Source organism: Gorilla gorilla, chromosome 11 (assembly GCF_029281585.2).
Source record: "Gorilla gorilla gorilla isolate KB3781 chromosome 11, NHGRI_mGorGor1-v2.1_pri, whole genome shotgun sequence".
NCBI lineage: Eukaryota > Metazoa > Chordata > Mammalia > Primates > Hominidae > Gorilla > Gorilla gorilla.
This window is the reverse complement of record NC_073235.2, coordinates 13,635,379-13,652,476: the sequence shown is the minus strand read 5'-3', so window position 1 is coordinate 13,652,476 and position 17,098 is coordinate 13,635,379.

Below are 17,098 nucleotides of genomic sequence, written 5' to 3'. Positions count from 1 at the left end.
TATTTCCATATTCATAGAGATGGCGGTGTAGATATTTCCATGTTCATACAAATGGCGGTGTAGATATTTCCATCTTCATAGAGATGGCGGTGTAGATATTTCCATATTTATACAGATAGCAGTGTAGTTATTTCCATGTTTATAGAGATAGCAGTGTAGATATTTCCATTGATATACAGATAGCTGTGTAGATATTTTCATGTTCATACAGATAGCGGTGTAGATATTTCCATGTTCATACAGATAGCGGTGTAGATATTTCCATGTTCATACTGATAGCAGTGTAGATATTTCCATGTTCATACAGATAGCGGTGTAGATATTTCCATGTTCATACAGATAGCGGTGTAGATATTTCCATGTTCATACAGTTAGCGGTGTAGATATTTCCATGTTCATACAGATGGCGGTGTAGATATTTACATGTTCATACAGATGGCGGTGTAGATATATCCATGTTCATACAGATGGCGGTGTAGATATTTCCATGTTCATACAGATAGCGGTGTAGATATTTCCATCTTCATACAGATAGCGGTGTAGATATGTCCATGTTTGTACAGATGGCGGTGTAGATATTTCCATGTTCATACAGATGGCGGTGTAGATATTTCGAAGTTTATAGAGATAGCGCTGTAGTTATTTCCATATTTATGAAGAAATCTGTGTAGATATTTCCATGTATATTAAGGTAGCTGTGTATATATTTCCATGTTCATGCAGATAGCAGTGTAGATATTTCCATGTTCATCCAGATGCTAGTGTACATATATCCATGTTCATACAGATTGCGATGAAGATATTTCCATGTTCATACAGATGGCGGTGTAGATATTTCCATGTTCATAGAGATGGCGGGATAGATATTTCCATATTTATAGAGAGAGCAGTGTAGTTATTTCCATGTTTATAGAGATAGCAGTGTAGATATTTCCAAGTTCATACAGGTGGCGGTGTAGATATTTCCATGTTTATACAGATAGCAGAGTAGTTATTTCCATGATTATAGAGATAGCTGTGTAGATAATTGCATTGATATACAGATAGCTGTGTAGATATTTGCATGTTCATACAGAAAGCAGGGTAGATGTTTCCATATTCGTACAGATAGCCGTGTAGATATTTCCATGTTCATACAGATATCGGTGTAGATATTTCCACGTTTATAGAGATGGCGGTGTAGATATTTCCATGTTCATACAGATGGCGGTGTAGATATTTCCATGTTTATAGGGATGGCGGTGTAGATATTTTCATGTTTACACAGAAGGCGGTGTAGATATTTCCATGTTTAAACAGATAGCAGTGTAGACATTTCCATGTTTACACAGATGGCGGTGTGGATATTTCCATGTTTATGCAAATAGCAGTGTAGGTATTTTCGTGTTTACACAGATAGCGGTGCGGATATTTCCAAGTTTATACAGATAGTTGGGCAGATATTTCCATGTTTATACAGATAGCGGTGTAGATATTTCCATCTTAATACAGATGGCGGTGTAGATATGTCCATGTTCAAACAGATGGCGGTGTAGATATTTCCATGTACATACAGATGGCGGTGAAGATATTTCGATGTTTATAGAGATAGCGCTGTAGTTATTTCCATACTTATAGAGAAATCTGTGTAGATATTTCCATGTATATTCAGATATTTGTGTAGATATTTCCATGTTCATGCAGATAGCGGTGTAGATATTTCCATGTTCATCCAGATGCCGGTGTACATATATCCATGTTCATACAGATTGCGATGAAGATATTTCCATGTTCATACAGATGGCGGTGTAGGTATTTCCATGTTCATACAAATGGCGGTGTAGTAACTTCCATGTTCATAGAGATGGCGGTGTAGATATTTCCAGGTTAATACAAATGGCGGTGTAGATATTTCCATGTTCATAGAGATGGCGGTGTAGATATTTCCATGTTTGAACAGATAGCAATGTAGGTATTTCCATGTTTATAGAGATACCAGTGTGGATATTTCCATTGATATACAGATAGCTTTGTAGATATTTGCATGTTCATACAGATAGCGGTGTAGATATTTCCATGTTCATACAGATAGCGGTGTAGATATTTCCATGTTCATACAGATAGAGGTGTGGATATTTCCATGTTCATACAGATAGCGGTGTAGATATTTCCATGTTCATACAGATAGCGGTGTAGATATTTCCATGTTCATACTCATAGCGGTGTAGATATTTCCATGTTCATACAGATAGCGGTGTAGATATTTCCATGTTCATACAGATAGCGGTGTAGATATTTCCATCTTCGTACAGATAGCGGTGTAGATATTTCCATGTTCATACAGATAGCGGTGTAGGTATTTCCATGTTCATACAGATAACGGTGTAGATATTTCCATGTTCATACTGATAACGGTGTAGATATTTCCATGTTCATACAGTTAGCGGTGTAGATATATCCATGTTCATACAGATGGCGGTGTAGATATTTACATGTTCATACAGATGGCGGTATGGATATTTCCATGTTCGTACAGATGGCGGTGTAGGTATTTCCATGTTCATAGAGATGGCGGTGTAGATATTTCCATGTTTATGCAGATAGCGGTATAGATATTTCCATGTTTATACAGATGGTAGTGTAGATATTTCCATGTTTATAGAGATGGCGGTCTAGATATTTCCATGTTTACAGAGATAGTGGTGTAGTTATTTCCAAGTTTATAGAGACTGCGTTGTAGATATTTCCATGTTTATACAGATAGCGGTGAAGATATTTCCATGTTTATACAGATAGCGCTGTAGATATTTCCATGTTTATACAGATAGCAGTGTAGATATTTCCATGTTTATAGAGATAGTGGTGTAGATAATTTCAATTTTATACAGAGAGCAGTGTAGATATTTCCAAGTTAATACAGATAGCGGTGTAGATATTTCCACGTTTATAGAGATGGCGGTGTAGATATTTCCATGTTCATACAGATAGCGGTGTAGATATTTCCATGTTCATACAGTTAGCGTTGTAGATATTTCCATGTTCATACAGATGGCGGTGTAGATATTTACATGTTCATACAGATGGCGGTATAGATATTTCCATGTTCATACAGATGGTGGTGTAGATATTTTCATGTTCATAGAGATGGCGGTGTAGATACTTCCATGTTTATGCTGATAACGGTATAGATATTTCCATGTTTATAAAGATGGTGGTGTAGATATTTCCATGTTTATAGAGATGGCGGTCTAGATATTTCCATGTTTACAGAGATAGTGGTGTAGTTATTTCCAAGTTTATAGAGACAGCGTTATAGATATTTCCATGTTTATATAGATAGCGGTGAAGATATTTCCGTATTTATACAGATAGAGGTGTAGATATTTCCAAGTTTATACAGATATCAGTGTAGATATTTCCATGTTTATAGAGATAGTGGTGTAGATAATTTCAATTTCATACAGAGAGCAGTGTAGATATTTCCAAGTTCATACAGATAGCGGTGTAGATATTTCCACGTTTCTAGAGCTGGCTGTGTAGATATTTCCATGTTCATAGATATGGCGGTGTAGATATTTCCGTGTTCATACAAATGGCGGTGTAGATATTTCCATGTTCATAGAGATGGCGGTGTAGATATTTCATATTCGCACAGATGGCAGTGTAGATATTTCCATGTTCATACAGGTGGCGGTGTTGATATTTCCATGTTTATACAGATAGCAGTGTAGTTATTTCCATGTTTATAGATTTAGCAGTGTAGCTATTTCCATTGATATACAGATAGCTCTGTAGATATTTGCATGTTCATACAGATAGCGGTGTAGATATTTCCATGCTCATACAGATAGCGGTGTAGATATTTCCATGCTCATACAGATAGCGGTGTAGATATTTTCATATTCATACAGTTAGCGGTGTAGATATTTCCATGTTCATACAAATGGCGGTGTAGATATTTACATGTTCTTACAGATGGCGGTGTAGATATTTCATGTTCGCACTGATGGCAGTGTACATATTTCCATGTTCATACAGGTGGCGGTGTAGATATTTCCATGTTTATACAGATAGCAGTGTAGTTATTTCCATGTTTATAGATTTAGCAGTGTAGCTATTTCCATAGATATATTGATAGCTGTGTAGATATTTGCATGTTCATACAGATGGCGGTGTAGATATTTCAAAGTTTATAGAGATAGCGCTGTAGTTATTTCCATATTTATAGAGAAATCTGTGTAGATATTTCCATGTATATGCAGATAGGTGTGTAGATATTTCCATGTTCATGCAGATAGCGGTGTAGATATTTCCATCTTCATCCAGATGCCGGTGTAGATATATCCATGTTCATACAGATTGCAGTGAAGATATTTCCATGTTCATACAGATGGCGGTGTAGATATTTCCATGTTCATACACATGGCGGTGTAGATATTTCCATGTTCATAGAGATGGCGGTGTAGATATTTCCATGTTCATACAAATGGCGGTGTAGATATTTCCATGTTCATAGAGATGGCAGTGTAGATATTTCCATGTGTATACACATAGCAGTGTAGTTATTTCCATGTTTATAGAGATAGCAGTGTAGATATTTCCATTGATATTCAGATATCTGTGTAGATATTTGCATGTTCATACAGATAGCGGTGTAGATATTTCCATGTTCATACTGATAGCGGTGTAGATATTTCCATGTTCATACAGTTAGCGGTGTAGATATTTCCATGTTCATACAGATGGCGGTGTAGTTATTTCCATGTTCATACAGATGGCGGTGTAGATATTTACATGTTCATACAGATGGCGGTGTAGATATTTCCATGTTCGTACGGATGGCAGTGTAGATATTTCCATGTTCATACAGGTGGCGGTGTAGATATTCCCATGTTTTTACAGATAGCTGTGTAGTTATTTCCATGTTTCTACAGATAGCAGTGTAGATATTTCCATGTTTATAGAGATAGTGGTGTAGATAATTTCAATTTTATACATATAGCTGTGTAGATATTTCCAAGTTCATACAGATAACGGTGTAGATATTTCCACGTTTATAGAGATGGCGGTGTAGATATTTCCATGTTCATACAGATAGTGGTGTAGATATTTCCATGTTTTTAGAGATGGCGGTGTAGATATTTTCACGTTTACACAGACGGCGGTGGAGATATTTCCATGTTTACACAGATAGCGGTGTAGACATTTCCATGTTTACACAGATAGCGGTGTGGATATTTCCATGTTTATGCAGATAGCGGTGTAGATATTTCCATGTTTATACAGATAGCGGTGCGGATATTTCCATGCTTCTACAGATAGTTGGGCAGATATTTCCATGCTTATACAGATAGCGGTGTAGATATTTCCATCTTAATACAGATGGCGGTGTAGATATATCCATGTTCGTAAAGATGGCGGTGAAGATATTTCCATGTTCATACAGATGGCGGTGTAGATATTTCCATGTTCATACAAATGGCGGTGTAGATATTTCCATGTTCATACACATGGCGGTGTAGATATTTCCGTGCTGATACAAATGGCGGTGTAGATATTTCCATGTTCATAGAGATGGCGGTGTACATATTTCCATGTTTATGCAGATAGCGGTATAGGTATTTCCATGTTTATACAGATGGTGGTGTAGATATTTCCATGTTTATAGAGACGGCGGTCTAGATATTTCCATGTTTATAGAGATAGTGGTGTAGTAATTTCCAAGTTTATAGAGACAGCGTTGTAGATATTTCCATGTTTATAAAGATAGCGGTGAAGATATTTCCATGTTTATACAGATAGCTATGTAGATATTTCCATGTTTATACAGACAGCAGTGTAGATATTTCCATGTTTATAGAGATAGTGGTGTAGATAATTTCAATTTTATACAGATAGCAGTGTAGATATTTCCATGTTCATAGAGATGGCGGTGTAGATATTTCCATGTTCATACAAATGGAGGTGTAGATATTTCCATGTTCATAGAGATGGCGGCGTAGGTATTTCCATGTTTATACAGATAGCAGTGTAGTTATTTCCATGTTTATAGAGATAGAAGTGTAGATATCTCCATTGATATACACATAGCTGTGTAGATATTTGCATGTTCATACTGATAGCGGTGTTGATATTTCCATCTTCGTACAGATAGCGGTGTAGATATTTCCATGTTCATACAGATAGCGGTGTAGATATTTCCATGTTCATACAGATAGCGGTGTAGATATTTCCATGTTCGTACAGATAGCGGTGTAGATATTTCCATGTTCGTACAGATAGCGGTGTAGATATTTCCATGTTCATACAGATAACGGTGTAAATATTTCCATGTTCATACAGATAGCGGTGTAGATATTTCCATGTTTATTCAGTTAGCGGTGTAGATATTTCCATGTTCATACAGATGGCGGTGTAGATATTTACATGTTCATACAGATGGCGGTGTAGATATTTCCATGTTCATAGAGATGGCGGTGTATATATTTCCATGTTTATGCAGATAGCGGTATAGATATTTCCATGTTTATAGAGATAGTGGTGAAGTTATTTCCAAGTTTATAGAGACAGCATTGTAGATATTTCCATGTTTATACAGATAGCGGTGAAGATATTTCCATGTTTATACAGATAGCGGTGTAGATATTTACATGTTTATACAGATAGCAGTGTAGATATTTCCATGTTTATTGAGATAGTGGTGTAGATAATTTCAATTTTATACAGATAGCAGTGTAGATATTTCCAAGTTCATACAGATACCGGTGTAGATATTTCCACGTTTATAGAGATGGCGGTGTATATATATCCATGTTCATACAGATGGCGGTGTAGATATTTCCATGTTTTTAGAGATGGCGGTGTAGATATTTTCACGTTTAAACAGATGGCGGTGGAGATATTTCCATGTTTACACAGATAGCGGTGCAGACATTTCCATGTTTACACAGATAGCGGTGTGGATATTTCCATGTTTATGCAGATAGCGGTGTAGATATTTCCATGTTTATACAGATAGCGGTGTAGATATTTCCATCTTAATACAGATGGCGGAGTAGATATGTCCATGTTCGTACAGATGGCGGTGTAGATATTTCCATGTTCATACAGATGGCGGTGTAGATATTTCGAAGTTTATAGACATAGCGCGTTAGTTATTTCCATATTTATAGAGAAATCTCTGTAGATATTTCCATGTATATGCAGATAGCTGTGTAGATATTTCCATGTTCATGCAGATAGCGGTGCAGATATTTCCATGTTCATCCAGATGCCGGTGTAGATATATCCATGTTCATACAGATGGCGGTGAAGATATTTCCATGTTCATACAGATGGCGGTGTAGATATTTCCATGTTCATACACATGGCTGTGTAGATATTTCCATGTTCGTAGAGATGGCTGTGTAGATATTTCCATGTTCATACAAATGGTGGTGTAGATATTTCCATGTTCATATAGATGGCGGTGTAGATATTTCCATGTTTGTACAGATAGCAGTGTAGTTATTTCCATGTTCATAGAGATAGCAGTGTATATATTTCCATTGATATACAGATAGCTGTGTAGATATTTGCATGTTCATACAGATAGCGGTGTAGATATTTCCATGCTCATACAGATAGCGGTGTAGATATTTCCAGGGTCATACAGATAGCGGTGCAGATATTTCCATGTTCATACAGATAGCGGTGTAGAAATTTCCATGTTCATACAGATAGCGGTGTAGATATTTCCATGTTCATACAGATGGCGGTGTAGATATTTCCATGTTCATACAGATGGTGGTGTAGATATTTACATGTTCATACAGATGGCGGTGTAGATATTTCCATGTTCGTACGGATGGCAGTGTAGGTATTTCCATGTACATACATGTGGCGGTGTAGATATTTCCATGTTTATACAGATAGCAGTGTAGTTATTTCCATGTTTATAGAGATAGCAGTGTAGATATTTCCACTTATATACAGATAGCTGTGTAGATATTTGGATGTTCATGCAGATAGCGGTGTAGATATTTCCATGTTCGTTCATATAGCGGTGTAGATATTTCCATGTTCATACAGATAGCAGTGTAGATATTTCCATGTTCATACAGATGGCGGTGTAGATATTTCCATGTTCATACAGGTGGCAGTGTAGATATTTCCATGTTTATACAGATACCAATGTAGTTATTTCCATGTATATAGAGATAGCAGTGCAGATATTTCCGTTGATATATAGATAGCTGTGTAGATATTTCCAAGTTCATACAGATAACGGTGTAGATATTTCCATGTTCATACAGATATCCTTGTAGATATTTCTATGTTCATACAGTTAGCGGTGTAGCTATTTCCATGTTCATACAGATGGCGGTGTAGATATTTACATGTTCATACAGATGGCGGTGTAGATATTTCCATGTTCGTACAGAAGGCGTTGTAGATATTTCCATGTTCATAGAGATGGCGGTGTAGATATTTCCATGTTTCTGCAGATATCGGTATAGGTATTTCCATGTTTATACAGATGGTGGTGTAGATATTTCCATGTTTACAGAGATGGCGGTCTAGATATTTCCATGTTTATAGAGATAGTAGTGTAGTTATTTCCAAGTTTAAAGAGACAGCGTTGTAGATATTTACATGTTTATAAAGATAGCGGTGAAGATATTTCCATGTTTATACAGATAGCGGTGTAGATATTTCCATGTTTATACAGACTGCAGTGTAGATATTTCCATGTTTATAGAGATAGTGGTGTGGATAATTTCAATTTTATACAGATAGCAGTGTAGATATTTTCAAGTTCATACAGATAGCGGTGTAGATATTTCCACGTTTATAGAGATGGCGGTGTAGATATTTCCATGTTCATACAGATGGCGGTGTAGATATTTCCATGTTTTTAGAGATGGCGGTGTAGATATTTTCACGTTTACAGAGATGGCGGTGGAGATATTTCCATGTTTACAAAGATAGCGGTGCAGACATTTCCATGTTTACACAGATAGCGGTGTTGATATTTCCATGTTTATGCAGATAGCGGTGTAGATATTTCCATCTTAATACAGATGTCGGTGTAGATATGCCCATGTTCGTACAGATGGCGGTGTAGATATTTGCATGTTCATACAGATGGCGGTGTAGATATTTCGAAGTTTATAGAGATAGCGCTGTAGTTATTTCCATATTTATAGAGAAATCTGTGTAGATATTTCCATGTATATACAGATAGGTGTGTAGATATTTCCATGTTCATGCAGATAGCGGTGTAGGTATTTCCATGTTCATACACAGGGCGGTGTAGATATTTCCATGTTCATAGAGATGGCGGTGTAGATATATCCATGTTCATACAGATGGCGGTGAAGATATTTCCATGTTCATACAGATGGCGGTGTAGATATTTCCATGTTCATACACAGGGCGGTGTAGATATTTCCATGTTCATAGAGATGGCGGTGTAGATATTTCCATGTTCATACAAATGGCGGTGTAGATATTTCCGTGTTCATAGAGATGGCAGTGTAGATATTTCCATGTTTATACAGATAGCAGTGTAGTTATTTCCATGTTTATATAGATAGCAGTGTAGATATTTCCATTGATATACAGATAGCTGTGTAGATATTTGCATGTTCATACAGATAGAGGTGTAGATATTTCCATGTTCATACTGACAGCGGTGTATATATTTCCAAGTTCATACAGTTAGCGGTGTAGATATTTCCATGTTCATACAGATGGCGGTGTAGATATTTCCATGTTCATACAGATGGCGGTGTAGATATTTACATGTTCATACAGATGGCGGTGTAGATATTTAAATGTTAATACAGATAGCGGTGTAGATATTTCCATGTTCACACAGATAGCGGTGTAGATATTTCCATGTTCATACATTTAGCGGTGTAGATATTTCCATGTTTTGCAGATAGCGGTGTAGATATTTCCATGTTCATCCAGATGTCGGTGTAGATATATCCATGTTCATACAGATGGCGGTGAAGATATTTCCAAGTTCATACAGATGGCGGTGTAGATATTTCCATGTTCATACAAATGGCGGTGTAGATATTTCCATGTTCATACAGATGGCGGTGTATATATTTCCGTGTTCATACAAATGGCAGTGTAGATATTTCCATGTTCATAGAGATGGCGGTGTACATATATCCATGTTTATGCAGATAGCGGTATAGGTATTTCCATGTTTATACAGATGGTGGTGTAGATATTTCCATGTTTATAGAGATGGCGGTCTAGATATTTCCATGTTTATAGAGATAGTGGTGAAGTTATTTCCAAGTTTATAGGACAGCGTTGTAGATATTTCCATGTTTATAAAGATAGCGGTGAAGATATTTGCATGTTTATACAGACAGCAGTGTAGATATTTCCATGTTTATAGAGATAGTGGTGTAGATAATTTCAATTTTATACAGATAGCAGTGTAGATATTTCCAAGTTCATACAGATAGCGGTGTAGATATTTCCACCTTTATAGAGATGGCGGTGTAGATATTTCCATGTTCATACAGATGGCGGTGTAGATATTTCCATGTTCATACAGGTGGCGGTGTAGATATTTCCATGTTTATACAGATAAAAGTGTGGTTATTTCCATGTTTATAGAGATAGCAATGTAGATATTTCCATTGGTATACATATAGCTGTGTAGATATTTGCATGCTCATACTGATAGCGGTATAGATATTTCCATGTTCGTACAGATAGCGGTGTAGATATTTCCATGTTCATACAGATAGCGGTGTAGATATTTCCCTGTTCATACAGATAACGGTGTAGATATTTCCATGTTCATGCAGATAGCGGTGTAGATATTTCCATGTTCATACAGTTAGCGGTGTCGATATTTCCATGTTCATACAGATGGCGGTGTAGATATTTACATGTTCATACAGATGGCGGTGTAGATATTTCCATGTTCGTACAGATGGCGGTGTAGATATTTCCATGTTCACAGAGATGGCGGTATAGTTATTTCCAAGTTTATGCACATAGCGGTATAGATATTTCCATGTTTATACAGATGGTGGTGTAGATATTTCCATGTTTATAGAGATGGCGGTCTAGATATTTCCATGTTTATAGAGATAGTGGTGTAGTAATTTCCAGGTTTATAGAGACAGCATTGTAGATATTTCCATGTTTATACAGATAGCGGTGAAGATATTTCCATGTTTATACCGATAGCGGTGTAGATATTTCCATGTTTATACAGACAGCAGTGTAGATATTTCCATGTTTATAGAAATAGTGGTGTAATTTCAATTTTATACAGATAGCAGTGTAGATATTTCCAAGTTCATACAGATGGCGGTGTAGATATTTCCACGTTTCTAGAGATGGCGGTGTAGATATTTCCATGTTCATAGATATGGCGGTGTAGATATTTCCATGTTTTTAGAGATGGCGGTGTAGATATTTTCATGTTTACACAGATGGCGGTGGAGATATTTCCATGTTTACCCAGATAGCGGTGTAGACATTTCCATGTTTACACAGATAGCTGTGAGGGTATTTCCATGTTTATGCAGATAGCGGTGTAGATATTTCCATGTTTATACAGATATCGGTGCGGATATTTCCATGTTTATACAGATAGTTGGGCAGAGATTTCCATGTTTATACAGATAGCAGTGTAGATATTTCCATCTTAATACAGATGGCGGTGTAGATATGTCTATGTTCGTAGAGATGGTGGTGTAGATATTTCCATGTTCATACAGATGGCGGTGTAGATATTTCCATGTTCATACAGATGGCGGTGTAGATATTTCCATGTTTATAAGGATGGGGTTGTAGGTATTTTCATGTTTACACAGAAGGCGGTGTAGATATTTCCATTTTTACACAGATAGCAGTGTAGACATTTCCATGTTTACACAGATGGCGGTGTGGATATTTCCATGTTTATGCAAATAGCAGTGTAGGTATTTTCATGTTTACACAGATAGCGGTGCGGATATTTCCATGTTTATACAGATAGTTGGGCAGATATTTCCATGTTTATACAGATAGCGGTGTAGATATTTCCATCTTAATACAGATGGCGGTGTAGATATGTCCATGTTCAAACAGATGGCGGTGTAGATATTTCCATGTACATACAGATGGCGGTGAAGATATTTTGATGTTTATAGAGATAGCGCTGTAGTTATTTCCATACTTATAGAGAAATCTGTGTAGATATTTCCATGTATATTCAGATATTTGTGTAGATATTTCCATGTTCATGCAGATAGCGGTGTAGATATTTCCATGTTCATCCAGATGCCGGTTTACATATATCCATGTTCATACAGATTGCGATGAAGATATTTCCATGTTCATACAGATGGGGGTGTAGGTATTTCCATGTTCATACAAATGGCGGTGTAGTAACTTCCATGTTCAGAGAGATGGCGGTGTAGATATTTCCAGGTTCATACAAATGGCGGTGTAGATATTTCCATGTTCATAGAGATGGCGGTGTAGATATTTCCATGTTTGAACAGATAGCAATGTAGGTATTTCCATGTTTATAGAGATACCAGTGTGGATATTTCCATTGATATACAGATAGCTGTGTAGATATTTGCATGTTCATACAGATAGCGGTGTAGATATTTCCATGTTCATACAGATAGCGGTGTAGATATTTCCATGTTCATACAGATAGCGGTGTAGATATTTCCATGTTCATACAGATAGCCGTGTAGATATTTCCATGTTCATACTCATAGCGGTGTAGATATTTCCATGTTCATACAGATAGCGGTGTAGATATTTCCATGTTCATACAGATAGCGGTGTAGATATTTCCATCTTTGTACAGATAGCGGTGTAGATATTTCCATGTTCATACAGATAGCGGTGTAGGTATTTCCATGTTCATACAGATAACGGTGTATATATTTCCATGTTCATACTGATAACGGTGTAGATATTTCCATGTTCATACAGTTAGCGGTGTAGATATATCCATGTTCATACAGATGGCGGTGTAGATATTTACATATTCATACAAATGGCGGTATGGATATTTCCATGTTCGAACAGATGGCGGTGTAGGTATTTCCATGTTCATAGAGATGGCGGTGTAGATATTTCCATGTTTATGCAGATAGCGGTATAGATATTTCCATGTTTATACAGATGGTAGTGTAGATATTTCCATGTTTATAGAGATGGCGGTCTAGATATTTCCATGTTTACAGAGATAGTGGTGTAGTTATTTCCAAGTTTATAGAGACAGCGTTGTAGATATTTCCATGTTTATACAGATAGCGGTGAAGATATGTCCATGTTTATACAGATAGCGCTGTAGATATTTCCATGTTTATACAGATAGCAGTGTAGATATTTCCATGTTTATAGAGATAGTGGTGTAGATAATTTCAATTTTATACAGAGAGCAGTGTAGATATTTCCAAGTTCATACAGATAGCGGTGTAGATATTTCCACGTTTATAGAGATGGCGGTGTAGATATTTCCATGTTCATACAGATAGCGGTGTAGATATTTCCATGTTCATACAGTTAGCGGTGTAGATATTTCCATGTTCATACAGATGGCGGTGTAGATATTTACATGTTCATACAGATGGCGGTATAGATATTTCCATGTTCATACAGATGGTGGTGTAGATATTTCCATGTTCATAGAGTTGGCGGTGTAGATACTTCCATGTTTATGCTGATAACGGTATAGTTATTTCCATGTTTATAAAGATGGTGGTGTAGATATTTCCATGTTTATAGAGATGGCGGTCTAGATATTTCCATGTTTACAGAGATAGTGGTGTAGTTATTTCCAAGTTTATAGAGACAGCGTTATAGATATTTCCATGTTTATATAGATAGCGGTGAAGATATTTCCGTATTTATACAGATAGAGGTGTAGATATTTCCAAGTTTATACAGATATCAGTGTAGATATTTCCATGTTTATAGAGATAGTGGTGTATATAATTTCAATTTCATACAGAGAGCAGTGTAGATATTTCCAAGTTCATACAGATAGCGGTGTAGATATTTCCACGTTTCTAGAGCTGGCTGTGTAGATTTTTCCATGTTCATAGATATGGCGGTGTAGATATTTCCCTGTTCATACAAATGGCGTTGTAGATATTTCCATGTTCATAGAGATGGCGGTGTAGATATTTCATTGTTTGTACAGATAGCAGTGTAGTTATTTCCATGTTTATAGAGATAGCAGTGTAGATATTTACATTGATATACAGATAGCTCTGTAGATATTTGCATGTTCATACAGATAGCGGTGTAGATATTTCCATGCTTACAGATAGCGGTGTAGATATTTCCATGCTCATACAGATAGCGGTGTAGATATTTTCATGTTCATACAGTTAGCGGTGTAGATATTTCCATCTTCATACAAATGGCGTTGTAGATATTTACATGTTCATACAGATGGCGGTGTAGATATTTCATATTCGCACAGATGGCAGTGTAGATATTTCCATGTTCATACAGGTGGCGGTGTAGATATTTCCATGTTTATACAGATAGCAGTGTAGTTATTTCCATGTTTATAGATTTAGCAGTGTAGCTATTTCCATTGATATACAGATAGCTCTGTAGATATTTGCATGTTCATACAGATAGCGGTGTAGATATTTCCATGCTCATACAGATAGCGGTGTAGATATTTCCATGCTCATACAGATAGCGGTGTAGATATTTTCATGTTCATTCAGTTAGCGGTGTAGATATTTCCATGTTCATACAAATGGCGGTGTAGATATTTAAATGTTCTTACAGCTGGCGGTGCAGATATTTCATGTTCGCACAGATGGCAGTGTACATATTTCCATGTTCATACAGGTGGCGGTGTAGATATTTCCATGTTTATACAGATAGCAGTGTAGTTATTTCCATGTTTATAGATTTAGCAGTGTAGCTATTTCCATTGATATACAGATAGCTGTGTAGATATTTGCATGTTCATACAGATGGCGGTGTAGATATTTCGAAGTTTATAGAGATAGCGCTGTAGTTATTTCCATATTTATAGAGAAATCTGTGTAGATATTTCCATGTATATGCAGATAGGTGTGTAGATATTTCCATGTTCATGCAGATAGCGGTGTAGATATTTCCATGTTCATACACAAGGCGGTGTAGATATTTCCATGTTCATAGAGATGGCGGTGTAGATATTTCCATGTTCATACAAATGGCGGTGTAGATATTTCCGTGTTCATAGAGATGGCAGTGTAGATATTTCCATGTGTATACACATAGCAGTGTAGTTATTTCCATGTTTATAGAGATAGCAGTGTAGATAATTCCATTGATATTCAGATATCTGTGTAGATATTTGCATGTTCATACAGATAGCGGTGTAGATATTTCCATGTTCATACTGATAGCGGTGTAGATATTTCCATGTTCATACAGTTAGCGGTGTAGGTATTTCCATGTTCATACAGATGGCGGTGTAGATATTTCCATGTTCATACAGATGGCGGTGTAGATATTTACATGTTCATACAGATGGCGGTGTAGATATTTCCATGTTCGTACGGATGGCAGTGTAGATATTTCCATGTTCATACAGGTGGCGGTGTAGATATTCCCATGTTTTTACAGATAGCTGTGTAGTTATTTTGCATGTTTCTACAGATAGCAGTGTAGATATTTCCATGTTTATAGAGATAGTGGTGTAGATAATTTCAATTTTATACAGATAGCAGTGTAGATATTTCCAAGTTCATACAGATAGCGGTGTAGATATTTCCACGTTTCTAGAGATGGCGGTGTAGATATATCCATGTTCATACAGATGGCGGTTTAGATATTTCCATGTTTTTAGAGATGGCGGTGTAGATATTTTCACGTTTACACAGATGGCGGTGGAGATATTTCCATGTTTACACAGATAGCGGTGCAGACATTTCCATGTTTACACAGATAGCGGTGTGGATATTTCCATGTTTATGCAGATAGCGGTGTAGATATTTCCATGTTTATACAGATAGCGGTGTAGATATTTCCATTTTAATACAGATGGCGGTGAAGATATGTCCATGTTCGTACAGATGGCCGTGTAGATATTTCCATGTTCATACAGATGGCGGTGTAGATATTTCGAAGTTTATGGAGATAGCGCGGTAGTTATTTCCATATTTATAGAGAAATCTCTGTAGATAATTCCATGTATATGCAGATAGCTGTGTAGATATTTCCATGTTCATACAGATAGCGGTGCAGATATTTCCATCTTCATCCAGATGCCGGTGTAGATATATCCATGTTCATACAGATGGCGGTGAAGATATTTCCGTGTTCATACAGATGGCGGTGTAGATATTTCCATGTTCATAGAGATCGCGGTGTAGATATTTCCATGTTCATACAAATGGCGTTGTAGATATTTCCATGTTCATACAGATGGCGGTGTAGATATTTCATTGTTTGTACAGATAGCAGTGTAGTTATTTCCATGTTTATAGAGATAGCAGTGTAGATATTTCCATTGATATACAGATAGCTGTGTAGATATTTGCATGTTCATACAGATAGCGGTGTAGATATTTCCATCCTCATACAGATAGCAGTGTAGATATTTCCATGTTCATACAGATAGCGGTGCAGATATTTCCATGTTCATACAGATAGCGGTGTAGATATTTAAATGTTCGCACGGATGGCAGTGTAGATATTTCCATGTTCATACAGGTGGCGGTGTAGATATTTCCATGTTTATACAGATAGCAGTGTAGTTATTTCCATGTTTATAGAGATAGAAGTGTAGATATTTCTGTTGATATACACATAGCTGTGTAGATATTTGCATGTTCATACTGATAGCGGTGTTGATATTTCCATCTTCGTACAGATAGCGGTGTAGATATTTCCATGTTGATACAGATAGCGGTGTAGATATTTCCATGTTCATACAGATAGCGGTGTAGATATTTCCATGTTCGTACAGATAGCGGTGTAGATATTTCCATGTTCGTACAGATAGCGGTTTAGATATTTCCATGTTCATACAGATAACGGTGTAGATATTTCCATGTTCATACAGATAGCGGTGTAGATATTTCCATGTTTATTCAGTTAGCGGTGTAGATATTTCCATGTTCATACAGAT